This window comes from Pteropus vampyrus, unplaced genomic scaffold, assembly GCF_000151845.1.
Source record: "Pteropus vampyrus isolate Shadow unplaced genomic scaffold, Pvam_2.0 Scaffold178, whole genome shotgun sequence".
Lineage (NCBI taxonomy): Eukaryota > Metazoa > Chordata > Mammalia > Chiroptera > Pteropodidae > Pteropus > Pteropus vampyrus.
Genome location: NW_011888959.1, coordinates 488836 through 493411, shown reverse-complemented (window position 1 = coordinate 493411; position 4576 = coordinate 488836). Strand labels below are relative to the sequence as shown.

The 4576-nt window shown below is 48.3% G+C and overlaps 1 non-coding gene across 1 annotated transcript; it reads left to right on the top strand.

Moving 5' to 3' along the window:
* Window positions 1-2943: 2943 nt before the first annotated feature.
* On the top strand, window positions 2944-3017 carry TRNAI-AAU. Its single transcript has one exon. It is a non-coding gene; the product is annotated as a tRNA-Ile (tRNA).
* The last annotated feature ends 1559 nt before the right edge of the window (window positions 3018-4576 follow it).

Below are 4576 nucleotides of genomic sequence, written 5' to 3'. Positions count from 1 at the left end.
AGAGAAGAGGCCTACAGAATGCCCCGCACAATAAATTTAACATTCTTTCAACCAATAATTACCAAACACCTACTATGTGCCGGCTACTGTTCTAGGAACTCGGGATCCCTGTGAGCATGGAGGCAGAGACCAGGGTGAGGCTGCTACCAGCCAAGGAACACCAGAGATGCCAGCAGCCCCTAGAAGCTGAGGACACCGTCTCCCTTAGAACCTTCCGAAGGAACCATCCCGGCTTATGACACTTCAGCCTGCGTACGCAGCCCTAGAAAACTCATACAGTAGGTCTTTATTTTCACTTAAAGGTTCCAATGTATAAATAGAATGACAAATTTTATAAGTTGAGTTTAAAGTAAATGGACTGTTTAAAATCTAGGGTAGCTAGCTGCCTGGACAAAAGTCCCCCTCTCAGACATTTAAAAACCCGAATAATCATACTCTGTGCCGTGTAATTTTGACCGTGTATGTTTACGTTTTCCTAGCTCAAATAATGGAAATTAGCGTTTGTCTATCTTGGAAGAGCTGTCAGGTGGATTGAGAACTGGCGGTCGAAGGCCAGAGACCCAGCGCGGGCCTGGGGAAACCTGGGCACCGGGGTGCGGAGTGCACACGTAGGTCTTGGGTGCCCCCTACCGTCTACTCTCAGCCACTGCGTCCTCGGTCTCCGTGTAGCCTTGGCCCGGCGCGCCGCGCTCGCGGGAAACGTGGCTGGAACTCCGGCTGACTTGTGTCAGGGCTAGACCTCTAAGGGACGGTCCATCAACTTAGCTTCATTCGACAAACCTTGATGGCCACCTAGGCCACTGTCCTAGATGCTGGCGATGCAAAATAGAGATTACCGCCCCCCTGCGGTTCATGAAATAAGCGAGCGATGGAGGAAATGAAGCGGGAAGGGCAGGGTTTTCTGGATGCCTGTTGCAGCTGTACATAGGGGGTCAGGGAAGCTTCGCTGAATACGTGACTTTTAAGCAAAGGCCTAGAGGAGATGAGGGAGTGGCCTTGGCACTGTCTGGAGAAAGGGGGTCCAGGAAGCCGGGACAGGAGCCCCAAGGCAGCAGCAGGGCGGGTGAGCAAGGCCCGGAACGGAGGACGGTGGGGCTGGGGGAATATCGGGGAGGTGGGAGGGGGCAGGGGGGAAGGAGCAGGTTAGGTGGGATCTTTCAGATGGCCGTTAGTCTGGGTGTAGAGTTGCCAGGTGAGTCCAGGATGCCCAGTTAAAGTTGAATTTCAGATAAACAACTAATACTGGTTTAGTATAACTGTCACAAATATTGCATGGGACATACTTGTACTAAATTTGCTAAATCTGGCAACCCTATCAGGGCTGGGCTAGAAGGGGAGAGTTCGAACAGAAATGATTTTATCTGACTTTGTTTTAAAATGTAAGATAATTTTAGAATTAGCTCATTCATCTATCTGACTCCTACTCATTAAATACATACTATTCCAGACAGTGTGCCTGGCTCTGGGCATTCAGCTGTAAGCAAACAGACAGGATGCCTGCCATTATGGGTAGTTCTCCCTGCCCAGAGGGCTCCACGCCCTTTGGTCTAGTAGACTCATCCATCCCTGACCTTCAGAACACAGTCAGGTGTCCCAGTGTCAGAACCCTCCACGACCAGCACGGTTTACGCACACTCAGCACAACACCTGGGCCTGTCCACTCACTGCAAACCTGTCTTTGCTGAACTGTGGGCTCCACGAGGACAAGGTTAGGTCTGTGTTACTCACAGCTGGCTGCCTGGGACTAGGGCATTACCAGGCTTAGTAAGTTTAGACTGAGTGGCCATATGTTTAAACCTGGTTCTCCAGACTTCCTGGTGGTGAGGTGAGCTACCTAACATCCTTTCAATTAAATGTATTCTGTTAAGATTAGCTGGACTTAGCTTCTGCAGCTTGCAGCAGAGAACCCTGATGAAACATGGGTGCGGAAGCAGTCAGATCAGAGATGTACACAGTGTGAAAAACGGGTGCTCCCTTCTCTGGACCCCCTGCCATATCAGCGCAAGTGGTCAGAGCCTCTCAGAGACCCTGGAACAACCAGGTGGGGGAAGGGACATGTTTGAGTTTTGTTCCCAACATATTCTCTGTCTCTCTGTCTCTCTGTCTCTCTGTCTCTCTGTCTCTCTCTCTCTCTCTCTCTTTTTAATGCATACAGACCCTATCTCTTTGGGGTGGGTACTGTCTGGTGCCCATCCAGCAGCAAGTTCATGATTTATTCATGTGCTAGTTAAAGAGAGGGCAAAATGAAGACATTTTCCAAAATGGAGAGGAAAGACTATGGCTTCTCCATCTGACGAAACAAGGAGGAACCATTTACAATGAAATGAAACTTGCAATTACTTAGGGATATGCTTATAATAGAATATTAAGTATAAAAAGCAAGAATTAAAATTATATTCTTTTAAACAAGGTTACATTGTACCCCTCTACATATATTTAAACATATATTTAAAATATATATCTATATATTTAAATACACCTGTATAGTGAAAAAAATTGGCAAGAAGGGTGATGAGACCCCAGGGCGGTGGGGAATTCAGTGGTTCTTTTCTCCTTTCTCAGATTTTCTGTTAATTGCTAAGCTTTATTTAGCTACACCAAAAGCTCGTGATACACGAAGTTTCCATGCTGCAAGGATTCTCGAGGACAAATAAAAATAGCTTTGAGTCGCCACATTTGAACATCTTTCTCGCCAGCTAAGCCACTGCAGTTTGCATTTTCCCATTGAAAGCCTCTCATTCGCTCTAAGAGGCCTCCTCCCTTCTCCTTGAAAGCCGCTGAGTCTCAGGTGTTTCACCCAGCCCATGGGGGATGGGAACAGCCTCAGCCGGAAGCGGGTGAGAACCAGCGCCACCGACTTAGCCAGGAGGCTCGAGGCTCCTTTGCAGTGCAGCACAGGCCTAGACACCTCATAGGAACAGCAGCGGCTGGATCACGTCAAGTGGCCGGTTAGCTCAGTTGGTTAGAGCGTGGTGCTAATAACGCCAAGGTCGCGGGTTCGATCCCCGTACGGGCCACAGCTGCGTTTTTTCCTTTGCCGATTATCTCACCCCCATTTTTTAAAATATACATTTCGAGGGCTGTAAACTGCGTGCGGACAGATCAGAGTGCAGAAATGTTCCAAACTCCGCTTTTTCGCAGGCGGCCTATGGGGAGATGGCAGGATCCGGCGCTCACTGTACCCTGCAGCCACTCTCAGAGTCTTTTTAAGGATGCCACCGCCAGTTGCTTTCTAATGTAGAGCTTCTGAGGGCCCTCTGCAGAGACCCCAGCTCTCCGGACTTCTGAGAGTTGGAACTAATGCATGCTACAAATGTTTATAGGGAGCCGACTGTGTGCCCGGCGCAGCCTAAGCTGGGAGCACCGCAGTCAGCGAGGGACACCAACGCCTACCGTCATGGAGACAATGACCGGCCAATGACCTCCCTGATTCTAGCGAGGCGGTCTGGCTGTGGAAGCATCTGGAAACCTTCTCTTGCTACTTTTTTGCTCTTCAGAGAGATCTTAGGCTTCATACTTATTCTTCGTGGTCCTGCAGTTTGCAGCCAGACAGCAGCTGGGCGACCCACTCACTCCTGGTTGGAGTCTGCAGGCGTGGGCAGGAGTGTTCAGTTTAACAAAAGCCAGCTTTTTAGGGTCAATGCCATTTTATATCAGGGTCCGGTAGGGGCTCTGCCATCTTCAAAAAATCTCCAGTGAGAACATCTACTAACTCATTCATTCTTTTCTCAAATATGCGTTAAGCTCTGACTTAAATAAATTACAACTCAAGTCCACAGACCACCGGAGAATGAAGGGCAAGTGTCCGGCGTGTGGGAAAGGTTCTCACTAAGTGTCCGGCGAGTGTCCGGAAAGGTTCTCACTAAGTGCCAGCCGCGGGACCGTTGTCACTATGAACAGTTAGGAGAACCCGGGGGCCGCAAACACCTGGAGTAGACTCCTGAACACCTGCTGCGTGTCACAGCTCAGACACGTGTGTCAGGCTCCTTGTTAGATGCAGGGACCCAGAGGAGAAAGAGGCAGCCGAGATTGCTGCCTGCAGAATGCACTTTTTTTTTTTTCCCCCAAATCAAGGCCTCGAAAGGGTCTAGAACATGCCTCTGCTCAAAAATATTTGAGCAGAAGGCATTTGAGATCCCTAACAGTCTTCTCTGCCTAAAAACAGAGTCTTCCAAAAGAACTCAGAAGAATTCCATTGTCATAAATCCCCTTCCCTGGGGACAATCGGAGAAGACCAACCCTTATCACTGGAGAGAAGTTGGCAGCACACTTAAACGGGCATTGTCACAAAACTATCGTATCTTCCATCAACTCTACGTAGGGGCCTGTTTATCTTTCTTAAAAGTCATTTGTTTTCCCGTAAGGCCCGGTCTCTCCTTTCCTTCCCCTACTGAGATAATGTATAAGCCCCACATTCTAACTGCCTCTTTGAGTCACATATTTCTGTAAACTCTCATAGATACATTAATAAAAATACATGATTAAAGTTGGTCTTTTCTCTTGTTAATCTGTCATTTGTCAGTTTAAATTACAGGCCCTCCAAAATTGAACCTAAATGGGTAGAGAAAAAGTTTTT